The following is a 15624-nucleotide window of genomic DNA, read 5'->3' on the forward strand; positions in this document are numbered from 1 at the left end:
GTTCCAAAATAATAAAGAGTATATGAAAGCAGAAGTTTTCCCAGTACAGAATTTGTTCACATGCTCATGAACAAGTATCTTGGTAGGTATCCAAAAAAAGCACAGCTGTGGATTTAATTTATGGGATTAACTGTACTGTCTCAAATGGGGGTGGGGATTTTAAAAGGAATAAATTTTTCCCAAGAATGTATTTCATTATCTCTCCCATATCAAGTTAATTATACAGCAGAGTTGAATTTTTGAGTATGTTCTAAGTATATGTCACTTTCTCAGACACGTTTCCAGGACCACCCACCCTAAACAGCACCACCTTAGAACTGTTACATCATGCTGTTCTTGTTTTTCATGTTCCAGTCTTCCCGTTGTCACTGAAGTTGTCCTATTCATTTACTTCGCTTTTGTTTGTCTATCTTTGCTTCTATGAGATTATGAACTTTTTCTATCTTATCACTCTTTCCCTGTTACTAGTGCATAGTACATGCTTTATGAATGAAGAAAAACTAGATTAATTCATTGTGTGGTACTCTGTAAAATAAGAGTTCTCTGGTGTAACTGTTGTATAATGTTTGTCTGCTTTCTAGAACTTACATAATTTTCGTTAAAAAGCTGTGTGCATGTGTGTGTATGAAGTGCTTAGAACTGTCTGGCATATAATAAATGGTCAATAAATGCTATCTATTATTATAAGTAAAAGATTATAGAAAATGATGTTTTTTTGCCTTTATAGCATATGATCAATCATATCTGCACCTTATTTGATCCTGAGTCCTTAGCTGAAATGCATCCCTAATGTTTTTTTCATTTTCAGAAATATAAGGTATCAGAGGCAGAGCCTTTAGTGTTGAGGATATTTTCTATTAGGGATTTAGTAGGGGGAAAATGTGAAATAGTAATCCTGAATTTATACATTTATTTAAAAGTTAGTCACTTATCTTTTGGGTACTCAGTATGATAGGATAAAAAGACGTGATATTTATAGCAGCTTTATTAATAACTGCCAAAACTTGGAAGCAACTAAGATGTCCTTTCACAGGTGAATGGATAAACTGTCATACATCCAGAGAGTGGAATATTATTCAGCGTTAAAAAGAAATGAGCTATCAAGCTGTGAGAAGATACAGAGGAACCTTAAATGCATATTACTAAGTGAAAGAAAGCAATCTGAAAAGGCTACATACTGTCTGATTCCAATTATATGATGTTGTAGAAAAGTATGGAGGCATTAAAAAAAAAAAAGAGTTGTTGCCAGGGGTTGGTGCAGGGAGGGATGAATAGGAGGAGCATAGAGGGTTTTTAGGGCAATGAAGATACTCTAAGATACCATAATGACAAGATACATGCCATCATAACCCATAGAACGTACAACAGAATTTTATGTCTAGTCTACGTATCTAAGATTGTAGGCTTCTCGATTAAGTTATTCCAGTGTTAGAAATTGATGCTATGGGAAATGGAAGAGTCTTGAGTTGTGTTTTAGCTATATTGTTAATCGCTTTAAATGAAGCAAGAAAATGTATTCATTTCTCAATAATAGACGTTAATATTTGTAATTCTTAAGTGAGATTTCCTGGAGTTTTTACTTTTTGTGATGAAAGCTCTTACCTTCTCTCATGCCCAAAACACATGCACATGTATTTGGAGTTTTGATTTTTCAGAATTATGTATAAAACTCTCAGGACCCTGAATCTATTTAGCGTGTTAAATCTAAACCTAAGCCATACACATGTTAATTATATGTTCATGATTAATGGGTAAGCATACTCCATATGGTCTAATCTCTGAAACTATACTAGTAAGTTTTGGGACCAATCTTTTAGTCTCTTAATTCCTCTTCAGATAAAATTCTTCCATTATATCAGATAATATATAGTAGTACCCTGGATATATCAAATTCCTTTCTTTGAATTCGAAGAACTCAGTATTCTTATTGAATTTGATCTTTAATTTGGAAGGGAGATGCAATGCTATTTTACAATAGCATCTCACCTATAGAATTCTGCTGCCTACAACTAAAGATCCAAAAATAAACTAAAGCTTGTGGAGTGACAAAATTTATCTTTCAAATGAAAACACATGTAGTTTATTCACAGGAGCTCTCATTCAGATTCTTGTTGTTCATTTTGAGCCTAGTTGAAATATACTTATGTTATTTTTAAGGCCTTGCAGGAAGGAATGGGGCCTTAAAGTGAAAAATGAATACTGATGAGAAGCGAGAAGACGGAAAAAACATGTACGATGTAAGTACGGGGTCTCAGAAAAGCAGAACTATCAATAGATAGTATTAGGACAGATACAGCCCATATTCCTTATATATTCTGATGAAATCACTTTTACAGCATAGTTTAATAATTATTGATAATAGTGATGATCATGAGCTACTAGTAGAGTTAAATACAGTAGTTAATATTTTGAGTTGTAAAAGGTGGGTAAATGTGAAATATATTTTAAAATATTTTCATTGAAAATGGTAAAACTAAAAACTGGTGTTGATACTTTAAGGCAGACTTTCTATAAAGGGCCAGAAAGTAAATATTTAAGGCCTTGTAAGCCGTATGATCTCTGTATGAACTACTCAACTCCACTGTTGTAATACAAAAGCTTTGTGTTTCATTAAAACTTTATTCAGAAAGTAGGCAGAAGGTCAAAGTTAGCCAATCCCTGATTTAAGGAAAAAATTCTCAATTCTGTGGAAAACTTAAATGTCAAAAATACCTTGTTCTAAGATAGACAAAACCAAATACAAAACTGAGCGAAATAAAGTTTTACTATGTCTCCAATTTAAGAACAGAGGAATCAAGGCAGAGAGAGGACTTGAGTGGCCTTTCTTTTTCAATAACACTGTTTTAAAAATCATGGTAAAATATATATAACATAAAATTTACCATTTTAACCATAGGGTGTACAGTTCAGTGACATTAAATTCACAGTGTGTAACTGACACCACTATTTCTTTCTTTCTTTTTTTTTAAGTAGTAGCTCGTGTGTTTTTTTTTTAATTAATTAATTTATTATTATTTATTTTTGGCTGTGTTGGGTCTTTGTTTCTGTGTGAGGGCTTTCTCTAGTTGCGGCAAGCGGGGGCCACTCTTCATCGTGGTGCACGGGCCTCTCACTATCGCGGCCTCTCTTGTTGCAGAGCACAGGCTCCAGACACGTACGCTCAGTAGTTGTGGCTCACGGGCCTAGTTGCTCTGTGGCATGTGGGATCTTCCCAGACCAGGGCTTGAACCTGTGTCCCCTGCATTGGCAGGCAGATTCTCAACCACTGCGCCACCAGGGAAGCCCAACACCACTATTTCTACAACTTTATCATCATCCCAAACAGAAATTCTGTGCCCATTAAACAACTTCTTATTCTCTCCCTTCAGCCCCTTATAATCTCTATCCTACTTTCTGACTGTATAAATTTGCCTATTTTAGGTCCCTCTTATAAGTGGATCATACAGTATTTGCCCTTTTGCGTCTGGCTTATTTCACTTAGCATAATATAATATGTTTTAAGATTCATCCATGTTGTAGCATGTATCAGAATTTCACTTCTTTTTATGACTGAATAATATTCCCTTATATGTACATATATTTTGTTTATTCATCTGTTGATAAACACTTGGGTTGTTTCCACCTTTTGGCTATTGTGAATAATGCTGCAGTGAACATTGGTGTACAAGTATCTGCGTGAGTCCATATTTTTTCAGTTGTTTTCAGTATGTACCAAGGAGTGGAATTGCTGGATGATATGGAAATTCTCTGTGTAGCTTTTTGAGAAACCATAGCAGCTACACCTTTACACATCCCCACCAGCAATGCACAGGGTTCCAATTTCTCCACATTCTTACCAACACTTGTTATTTTCATTTTTTGATAATAGCCATCCTAATAGGTGTAAAGTGGTATCTCATTGTGATTCTGATTTGCATTTCCCTAATAATTAATATTCTGGATATGAATCGCTTACCAGGTAAATGATTTGCAAATATTTTCTCCCATTCTTTTCACTCTCTACGTAGTGTCCCTTGATGCACAAAAATGTTAAGTTCTGATAAAGTCCAATTTATCTGCTTTTTCCTTCTAAGAGTTTTACATAGTTTTAGCTCTTATGCTTAAGTCTTTGATCCATTTTGAGTTAACTTTTGTATATGGTATTAGGTAAGAGTACAACTTTATTTTTTTGCATGGGGTATCCAATTTTTTCAGCACTAATTGTTGAAAAGGCTGTCTTTTTCCCATTGAATGTTCTTGGCACCCTTGTTGAAAACCAGTAGACCATATATGTGAAGATTTATTTCTGGGCTGTCTGTTCTGTTCCATTAGCATATAGATCTGTCTTTATGCAGCACTCTACTGTTGTAATTACTGTCACTTTGTAGGAAGTTTTGAAATAAGGAAATGTGAATTCTTCAACATTGCTCTTCTTTTCCAGGATTTTTTTGGCTATCCAGGGTCCCACAAGATTCCATATGACTTATAGAATGGAGTTTTCTTTTTCTTCAAACAGTACTGTTGGGATTTTGATAAGGATCACACTGACTTTGTAGATTGCTTTGGTAGTCTTACCACCTAACAATATTAGGTCTTCAAATCTGTGAGGTCTTCAAATCTGTGAGTACAGAATGTCCTTAAATTTATTTAGGTCTCCTTTAAATTCTCTCAGCAGTGTTTTTTATTTTTCAGGATATAAGTCTTGGGTCATCTTGGTTATATCTTCCTAAATATTTTATTCTTTTTGATGCTGTTATAAATGGAATTTTCTTCTTAATTTCTTTTTCAGATTGTTCATTGCTAATAACTAGAAATGCAACTGATTTTTTACTTAATTTTATATCCTCCAATTTCTCTGAATTCATTCATTAGCTCTGGTAGTGTGGGTTTTGTTGTTGTTTTGGTAGACTTTTTAGCGTTTTCTACGTATAAGATCATGTCATCTTTGAACAGAGGTGATTTTACTTCTTCCATTTAATTTTGATGCCTTTAATTTCTCTTTCTTACCTAATTACTCTGGCTAGGACTTCCAGTACTTTGTTAAATAGAAATGATGAAAGCAGGTGTTCTTTTCCTGTTCCTGATTTTAGGGGCACAGGTTTTTAGTTTCTTACCATTGAGTATGAATTTAGCTGTGGGCTTTTCATATTTGGCCTGTATCATGTTCAAAAAGTTTCCTTCTCTTCCTACTTTACTGAGTGTTTTTATCATGAAAGGATTTTGAATATTGTCAAATACTTTTTCTGCATCAGTCTGCATAATTAACTAATGCAATTTCTGATCATTTTTTCCTTTCATTTTATGATTATACTCTGTTACCTTGATTCATTTTTATATGTTGACCCGTCTTTTCATTCCAGGAATAAATCCCATGTAGCCATGGTATATAATCCTTTTTAATATGCTGCTGAATTCAGCCAGTATTTTGTTGAAGATTGTTACATCAGTAATATCTTAGTGTGGTTTTCTTTTCTTGTAGTTTCTATGTCTACCTTTGGTATCAGGTATTGCTGCCCTCATAGAATGAATTAAGATGTCTTCCCTCTTCAGTTTTTTGGAAGAGTTTACGAAGAATTGGTGTTAATTCCTTTTTTTTTTAAATTGAGGTATATTTGATTTACAGTATTGTATTAGCTTCAGGTGTACGACATAGTGATTCAAAATTTTTACAGATTATACTCCATTTATAGTTATTATAAAATATTCCTGATGCTGTACAATATATCCTTGAGGCTTATTTATATTATACATAATAGTTTGTACCACTTAATCCCCTACCCGTATTCTGCCCCTCCCCCTTTCCTTTCCTCTCTCTCACTGGTAACCACTACTTTGTTCCCTGTATCTGTGAATCTGTTTGTTCTTTGTTATATTCACTAGTTTATTTTTATACATATAAGTGATATCATACAGTATTTGTCTTTCACTGACTTGTTTCACTTAGCCTAATATCCTCCAGGTCCATATGTGTTGTTGAAAATGGCAAAACTTCATTCTTTTTTTATGGCTGAGTAGTATTTCGTTCTATATAAATATATATTCACGTCTTCTTTATTCGTTCATCTTTGGATGGATGGACACATAGGTTGCTTCCATATTTTGAGTATTGTAAGTAATGCTGCTATGAACGTTGGGGTATATATTCAATATATATATATATATTTTTCAATATGCCTTTTTGAATTAGTGTTTTTGTTTGCTTCTGATACATACCCAGGAGTGGGGTTGTTGGATCCTATGGTAGTTTTATTTTGAGTTTTTTGAGGAACCTCCATACTGTTTTACAAAGTAGCTGTACCAATTGATATTCCCACCAACAGTGGACAGGGGTTCCGTTTTCTTGACATCTTTGCCAACATTTGTTATTTGTGGTCTTTTTGATGGTAGCCATTTTGACAGGTATGAGGTGATATCTCATTGTGGTTTCACTTTACATTTCTCTGTTGATTAGCAGTGTTCAGCATCTTTTCATGTTCCTGTTGATGTTGAGTTGCATGAGATCTTTGTATATTTACCCTTTATCAGATATATCATTTGGATATTAACCTTTTATCAGGTACATAGTTTGCAAATATCTTCTTCCATTTAGTAGGCTGCCTTTTCATTTTGTTGATAGTTTTCTTCACAGTGCAACAATGTTTTAGTTTGATGTACTCACACTTGTTTATTTTTTTGTTTTGTTTCCCTTGCTTGAGGACATATGTCCAAAAAAACATTGCTAAGACCAGTGTCAAAGAGTGTACTACCTGTGTTTTCTTCTAGGAGTTTTATGGGTTCAGGTCTTACATTTAAGTCTTTAATCTATTTCGAGTTTATTTTTGTATATGATGTGAGACAGTAGTCCAGTTTAACTCCTTTGCATGTAGCTGTCCAGGTTTATCAGCACCATTTATTGAAGAGGCTGTCTTTTCTCCACTGTACATTCTTTCCTGTTTTGTCATAGATTAATTGACCATATAAGCATGGGTTTATTTCTGGGCTCTCTATTCTGTTCCATTGATCTATGTGTCTTTTTTTAGGCCAGTGCCATACTGTTTTGATTACTACAGCCTTATAGTATGGTTTGAAATGAGGGAGTGTGATACTGCCAGCTTTGTTCTTCTGTCTCGATATTACTTTTGGCTATTCAGGGTCTTTTGTGTTAACACACAAATTTTAGAATTATTCTAGTTATTTGCTTTTGGCATTATGAACATTTTAACAATATAAATTCTTAAAATCCATGAACATGGTATATCTTTTCATTTGTATCATTTTCAGTTTCTTTCTTCAGTGTTCACAGTTTTCTGGTTACAGGTCTTTTACCTCCTTAGATTTATTCCTAGGTATTTTATTCTTTTTGATACAATGGGAAATCAGATTGTTTTCTTAATTTTTCTTTTTGATAGTTCATCATTAATATATAGAAATGCAGCAGATTTCTGTATATTAATTTTGTATCCTGCAAGTTTACCAGATTCATTAATGAGCTTTATTAGTTTTCTGGTGACATCTTTAGGATTTTCTATGTGTAGTATCACATTGTCTGCAAACAGTGACAGTTTTACTTCTTCCTTTCTGACTTGGATTCCTCGTGTTTCTTTTTCTTCTCTGATGGTTGTGGCTAGGACTTCCAAAACTATGTTAAATAAAAGTGGTAAGAGTGGGAATCCTTGTGTTGTTCCTGATCTTAAAGGAAATGCTTTCTGCTTTTCACCGTTGAGTCTAATGTTAGCTGTGGGCTTGTCATATATGGCCTTTATCATGTTGAGGTATGTTCCCCCCAACACATTTTCTGGAGAGTTTTTATCATAAATGAATGTTGAATTTTGTCAAAAGCTTTTTTTGCATTTATTGAGATGATCATGTGGTTTTTATTCTTCAGTATGTTAGTGTGGTATCACATTGATTTGCAGGTATTGAAAAGTCCTTGCATCCCTGGGATAAATCCCATTTGATCACAGTGTATAATCTTTATAACGTATTGTTGGATTTGGTTTGCTAATATTTTATTTAGGATTTTTGCATCTGGGTTCATCAGTGATATTGGCCTGTGAATTTTTTTTTTTTTTTTTTTGTAGTGTCTTTGTCTAGTTTTGCTATCAGGGTGATGTTGGCCTCATAAAATGGGTTTGGAAGAGTTCCTTCCTCTGTAGTTTTTGGAATAGTTTGAGGATCGGTATTAATTCTTTTCTAAATGTTTGTTAGAATTTGCCTGTGAAGCCATATGGTCCTGAACTTTTGTTTGGAGGTTTTATTTATTTATTTATTTTTCTTAAATTACTGATGCAATTTCATCTAGTAATTGGTCTGTCAGTCGTTTCTGTTTCTTCCCAGTTCAGTATTGGGAAGATTGTACATTTCTGGGAATTTGTCCATTTCTTCTAGGTTGTCTATTTCATTGACATAATATTGTTCACAGTAACCTTTTATGATCCTTTGAATTTCTGTGGCATTGGTTGTAACTTCTTTTTCATTTCTGATTTTATGATTTGAATCCTTTCTCTTTTTTCTTGATGAGTCTGTCTAAAGGTTTATCAATTTTGTTTATCTTTTCAAAGTACTAGCTTTTAGTTTCTTTAATCTTTTTTTATTGTTTTTTAGCCCCTTTTTCATTTATTTCTGCTCTGATCTTTATGATTTCTTTCCTTCATCTAACTTTGGGTTTTGATTGCTTTTCTTTTGGTAGTTCCTTTAGGTGTAATGTTAGGTTGTTTGAGACTTTTCTTGTTTCCTGAGGTAAGCTTGTATCACTATAAACTTCCATCTTTGAACTGCTTTGGCTACATCCCATAGATTTGGATCATTGTGTTTTCATTTTCATTTGTCTACAGGTATTTGGGGGTTTCTTCTTTGATTTCTTAAGTGACCCATTGGTTGTTTAGTAACATATTGTTAAGCCTCCATCTGTTTGTGGTTTGGGTAGTTTTTTTCTTGTAGTTGATTCCTAGTCTCGTAGCATTTTGGTGGAAAATATGTTTGATATGACTTCAGTTTTCTTAAATTTACTGAGACTTATTTTGTGGCCTAGCATGTCACCTATCCTGGAGAATATTTCACATGCACTTGAAAAGAATGTGTATCCTGCTGCTTTTGGATGGAATGTTCTATATATATCTATTAAGTCCATCCATTTTAATGTGTCATTTAAGGTTAATGTTTCCTTACTGATTTGCTGTCTGAATGATCTGTTCCTTGATGTAAGTGGGGTGTTAAGCAAAAAGTTAGAAAATGTAAAGAGCAAACAGAGCTGAAGAATATGTAACAAATTTTAAAATATGTTAGAAGGAATCAGGAGTAGGTTAGGTGATACAGAGGAACAGTCAGCAAACTGGGAGACAGTAGTGGCAATCACCCAAGCTCAACAGAAAAGTGTTTAAATTTAAAATGAGGATAGATTAAGAGACCACTGGTACAAAGTCAGGTGTAAAAACATTAACATTATAGGGGTCCTAGAAGGAGAAGAGAGAGAGAAAGGGGCAGAGAACATACTTGAAGATATAACAGCTGAAAACTTCCCTAACCTAGGAAAGGAGCAGACATCTAGGTCCAGGATGTACAGAGTCCCAAACAGGATCAACCCAAAGGGGACCACACCAAGATACATTGTAATTAAAATGGCAGAAGTTAAAAAGAGGATATTAAAAGCAGCAAAGGATAAGCAACAGTTACACATAAGGGACTGAGCTGATTTTTTAGCAGAAACTCTGCAGGTCAGAAGGAAGTGACACAATATACTTAAAGTGATGAAAGGGAAAAGTCTACAACCCAGAAAACTCTACCTGTCAAGGTTCTCATTCAGATTTGATAGATCAAAATTTTACAAACAAGCAAAAACTGAAAGAGTTCAGCACCACCAAACAAACTTTACAAGAACGTTAAAGTGATTTCTTTAAGCAAAAAAGAAAGGCCACAACTAGAAACAGTAATCTTTATTATTTTCTTGCTTCAGTTACCTTTGGGTTTGGTTTCCTTAAGGTGTGCATTTAGATTATTGATTTGAGATCTTTTTTTCGCTTGTTTTTTTTAAAAGTAGTTACAGCTGTAAATTTCTCTATTAGGACAGCTTTTGAGCAAATCTTACGAGTTTTGTTATTCTGTATTGTTTTCATTTGTTTCAATTTATTTTTTAATTGTCTTATGATTGCTTCTTTTACCCACTCCTTGTTAAAGAGTGTGTTGTTTAGTTTTTACATATTGAGAATTTTCCAGCTTTCCTGTTGTTATTGATTTCTAATTTCATTAGATTGTGATTAGAAAAGTTGTTTTGTAATATTTCCATCTTTTAAAATTCATTAAGACTTGTTTTAGGCCTAACATTATGGTCTATTATGGAGAATATTCTTTGTGCACTTGAGAAGAATGTGATTCTGCTATAGTTGAGTGGAGTGTTTTGTATGTATCTGTTAGGTCAGATTGGTTCATAGTGTTATCAAGTCTTCTCTTTCTTTATTGATCTTTTGTCTGGTTGTTTTTCATAGTTGAAAATGGGGCATTGAAGTCTTCACTGTTACTGTTCTACTGTCTACTTATCCTTTTAATTTTGTCCATTTTTGCTTCATATATTTTGATGTTCTGTTGTTAGGTGTGTATATGTTTGCAGTTTTTATATCTTGCTGTGTTGAACCTTTTATCAATATATAATGTTCTTTTTTGTCTTTTGTAAGCTTTTTTGAATTAAAATCTATTTTATTTGACATTAACATAGCCACCTCAGCTTTCTTTTGATTCCTGTTTGCATGGAATTTCTTGTTATATCTTTTTACTTTCAACCTCTTTGTGTCTTTACATATACAGACTCTCTCATAGATAATATGAAGATGGATCCTTTTATTTTATCCAGCTTGCCTTTTTTTTCATTTTAATAGGAGAATTTAATACAAAGGTTTTATGAGGAAGTACCTTGAAATACATAAGTGTTTGAACTGATCCATTAGTTTTCCTTATCGTAGCTTCTTTCCAAATTCATAAAGTTACCAAGAATATTCTTTTAGCCATTTCATCTGAGAGTATGGAAACGTTAGTGTATCATATGTTGTTTGATGAACTATAAAATGCTCATTTGTCCAGGGGTTGTTTGGAGGCATATCCAGAGTTAGATTAACATGATTGTGGAGACTTTTGCCCCTTTATTTAGCTTCTGTTGAATCATAGCTGGTGTTTGTAATTTTAATAGTATCTATCCTGAAGTTTGAAATCAATGCAATTAGAATGAAGTAACCAAACTACAGATATGGAGAGTAGACGTTATTATTGAGAATTCACTTCTCTTAAGAGTAGCTAACGTTCTTGAGTCAATCTGGAAAAAAGAAAAGGAAACAATGATTATGACACTAAAGAAAATTGGGATAATATATGGTCACTGAGATATTTTATTATATTTTGAATAGCTAGTTTATTTTAATATTATTTTATTTCAAAATCATATGATAAAAGAAGCAGTTTTCTAGAAGTATACTGAATAGGGCACCTGGAGTTTTCTCTGTTCCTTCCCAGTCTCACTAATACAAAGAGAATGAGAGGAGGCCACTTGGGAAGAGAAGTTGAGAAAGTTTTGGAAGACGGGGAGCTGTGGGAGGAAGAAATAAAGAAAAAAAGGAATTCTCATAGAATCTTGGAAAGGCTTGGGAATGTGAGATACCAGGTATCTTGGAAGGCAGGGTGGACTGAAACCAGGAAAATCAGTTGAAGTTCATATAAAGAACTAGTAGGCTCCATTGCCCAAACCCCTATTCCCACAGAAGATTAGAGGTTTATTATCTGAAGATACTAAATCAGAGAGACTCTAAACATGTGACCATCAAGCGCATTCAAGGGTGGGATAAGGTGCTATGTTTAACCAAGGAGATAAATACATAGAAACTCTTCCCATGGAATGGTGAGGTTCCCCCCAGTTATTTCTTCTTGACTTGGCTCCCACAGCATCATCAGTGTGCTCTTGCCCACTTCAGGAGGAGATTGGAGGATTCTCCTATGGGTAAACTGAACTGTTCCAGATGGTGAAAAAGTAAACTATAGATGTTGACCTTTTTCCCAAAGAAAAAGTGAGCTTGCATCTTCTATAGCTGGATTCTGTCCTTGTTGGACTTTTTGTTAAAATAAGCTTCCTTTATCTAAAATTTCTAGTTCTGTAATACATAACAGCCTTAGGTTTAATTATACAAATAAATATTACCATTCTGAGATGAAGAAACTGGAAAAAAGGGAACAATTTCAACAAAATTTCAATTGTGTATTTCTGAAAATACTCAAGTGAGTGTATTGGACTATCAGTGTACTTTTAAAAAGATACTGTATTTCAGTAAATTATACTCATATTTTGTGCATTATAGTCAGTGATGAAGCAAATCACTGCACATCTCTCAATGGCTTAAAACAACACTAATTCTATTTTTCAGCTAAGGGTTGAATGATATACTGAGGGCCTGCTTCAAGTTCTGTGTTAGATACACATCTGTTCTACATGTGTCTCATTCTCCTTGAAGTAATGGGCTAGCTAGGGCATGTTCTTTCTATGGTAATGGCAGAGGTACAAGAGGTCAAACCCAATTGCCCAAGCACATTTTAGCTTCCACTTGTATCACAGCTATTAACACCATTCCGTTGGCCAAAATAAGTCATGAGGCAGAGCCCAGAGCTATGGAATGGGAAGTTATACTCCCACCTTTAATTGGAGGAATTGCAAAGTCATAGGGCAAAGGTTATAGTTTATGGCTGTACTTGAGATGTAATAAGGCCTGGGACTGTAATCTTTGCAAAGGTCAGTGGTCCTCCATACTCTTCAGTCATTAGATCCCCAGTATGACCTGAAAACTATTTGTGCTTTGAGAAAGTGTTACAGGAATTTTAATCAGTGATCCATTAAATGTACTTTTCAGAATTGAAATATGTATGAAATAAAGGTTATAGTATTTTTAATTTTATGAGTAAGCTATAAGGCATATTATATTGCCATAATTTTTACCCTAAACTATTTCTTTAAGTGAATAATTTTAGAACATTGACATAGAAGATATTCAACGTATGTTTATTGTTTGGTTGATGTATTTTGAGTCTCAAATTATGACATTAGTGTATTATTTGGCAGAAAAGATTAGGAGGAGAGGGAGAAAAGGCAATGAGCATAAATTGAGTGCCCCCCAATATGCTGGATACTATAAGATAGCATATCTATATCTCACTTTATCTTGATTTGCTCTCTTCTTGTTTTTTGGGGTTATTTTGTTTTTCTTTTCCTTTTTACAGATAGGATATCTGAAGTGCCCAAGTCATGACCTTGGGCATATTCTATCCAATCGGCAAACCCAAAGGCCCCTTTTCCTGCCCTTTAGAGGAAGCTGAGCTGAAACCTCTGCCTTGGCCACTGAGGAAGCTCAGTTTTCAGTTTTACCCATGTGCAAGTGTCAGTATTACTCAGTGAGTAGGAAAAGAGCATTGCAACTAAGGGACCAGTGAGAAAGCTGTCTTAGATAAGGGAATAGAGTCCCATATGAGAACTGAGAGACAGTGGGTTTATATCATATCTCATTCCCTCCCATTGTAGAAAAACTAGAAGATGACTCATGGTCACTGCCCCACCCCAGTAAATAAATACCCTTCATCTTGAGGATTATGTGTTTCATTTTTGTTTTTTAGAAAATGTGTATATTTGTTACCTTTTAAGTGTCATTGAAGGTCAAAATAAAATATGTAAAAAGCCATTATTTTAAATTTATTTTATTTTATATAGTTATATAATTACTGTATGTTTATATTGTGGAGTTATATATTACATATTGGTGTATTATATAATTTTGCTTGCTATTGCCTAAATACTTAATATATTTTTGTAGCATATGAATCATGCTTACATACTACTTTGTGATTTAAAAAATGTTTGGAAACTTTTTTTTTTTTTTTTTTTTAAGTTATCACCGATTTCTTGCAGGAGTTCTTTTTTTTTTTTTTTTTAATTAATTAATTTATTTATTTATTTTGGGCTGTGTTGGGTCTTCGTGTCTGTGTGAGGGCTTTCTCTAGTTGTGGCAAGCGGGGGCCACTCCTCATCGCGGTGCGCGGGCCTCTCACTATGGCGGCCTCTCTTGTTGCGGAGCACAGGCTCCAGACGCGCAGGCTCAGCAGTTGTGGCTCACGGGCCCAGTTGCTCCACAGCATGTGGGATCTTCCCGGACCAGGGCTCGAACCTGTGTCCCCTGCATTAGCAGGCAGACTCTCAACCACTGCGCCACCAGGGAAACCCTGGAAACTGTTCTTGTTGCCCATGGTTGGCTCTGGTGTTTCATTTACTGTATTTAGGTTAATTTGATTTCCTTTAACATGTCATATGGACATTGCCCATACAAATGCTGAAAAGTTTTTTTCTTCAGTTCCCTTAAATGAGTTTATAACTGTTGACTTACTTATTAATGTCATGTTTTAAAATTGTCTTTCCTTGGAAAGGCAGTATGCAAATTATATACCATATTTAGATTGAAGGTTTTTTCTTACGGTAAAATTTTTTTGATTCTCTGTTGATTTGGCCAGGACATACATATAAAATGCTGAAAAGCATTTTGACAGAAAGTAGACGGATGGAAGACTAACAACAACATTTGCATCAAGGAATTAGGTGAATGGAAGATTTAAGAATCCACGTAAATTGACCATATCAATTCAATAAATTGAGAAGGGAGTAAGACTTAATTGTTATAACTTTACAGAAAATTATTTGCTTATTTTGGTGAAACCAATTGTTTCATGTATGTGTAGATAAATTCATAATATATGGGATTTTTACCTTAACATGAAATTCTACATTTTAAAGGTTTCTCTTTTAACATATAGATGTGTTTCTTATTGCAGAATGTTTCGTTTCACTGTTTTGTAGTATAGCTTCTAATTAAATCATATAAGAATGTATATGGGAATTTCATAGGAAAAATATTTACAAGTAGTATCCTTTTGACCAATAAGAAAAAAACTGTTGAGTAGATACTATCCTTATTCCCATTTTACACAAGAGGAAACTAAGGGACACGGGGTAGGTAACTTGCGCAAGGTCATGTGGAAATAAGTGGTGGAACCAGGAGTCAGACTTCTCCACCAATCTGTCTGACTCTTAAGTTTATGCTCTTAATGACATAGTCACATCCTCTAAGATAGTAATTCTTAGAGCCCGGTCAACAGGCCTCTGGGAATCCCTGAAACCATTTCAAGGGTTACGAGGTCAAAACTATTTTCATAATATTATCAAAACATTATTGGCTTTTTTATTGTATAGACCTTTGAACTGATAATACGGAAAAACAATGGTGGCTAAAGCTGCTACTTCCTTAGTCAAGGCATTGGCATCGTACTATGCTAATAGTAATCATATTCTTCACTGGCATGCACTCGCAGGTAAGAAAAAAAGCCAGTTTCACTTAAGAATGTCCTTGATGAAGTGTTAAAAGTGATTAAGTTTATTAAATCTTGACCTTTGAATTACATCTTTTTAATGTTTTGTAAGACTAAATGGAACTACACATAAAGCACTTACGCTGTATACCAAAGTGCCACGGTTATCTCAAGAAAAAGCATTTGTGTCATTGAGTTGTGAGCTGAACTAGCCAGTTGTTTCATAGAACATGATTTTTACTTGAAACGATGACTGACAGACAAATTATGGTTTTGTAGACCTGAGTATTT

General features: G+C 34.1%; 1 protein-coding gene across 16 annotated transcripts in view; it reads left to right on the plus strand.

The window, feature by feature from the left end:
* Positions 1-15624, plus strand: part of CEP170 (centrosomal protein 170) — a 146779-nt gene that overhangs the window by 18959 nt on the left and 112196 nt on the right. For 2 of the 16 annotated variants that reach the window (XM_057550042.1, XM_057550029.1), the window contains one exon: positions 2158-2237. The exons of 11 other annotated variants lie outside the window; for them this stretch is intronic. The gene's annotated coding sequence lies outside the window, so the exon portion shown is untranslated. Of the gene's footprint in view, positions 1-2157; positions 2238-14481; positions 14567-14610; positions 14630-15318; positions 15337-15624 lie in introns of those variants that run through there. 3 more of the 16 variants (XM_057550046.1, XM_057550038.1, XM_057550067.1) reach the window with 3 other exon arrangements.

Source organism: Balaenoptera acutorostrata, chromosome 1, assembly GCF_949987535.1.
Source record: "Balaenoptera acutorostrata chromosome 1, mBalAcu1.1, whole genome shotgun sequence".
Classification (NCBI taxonomy): domain Eukaryota; kingdom Metazoa; phylum Chordata; class Mammalia; order Artiodactyla; family Balaenopteridae; genus Balaenoptera; species Balaenoptera acutorostrata.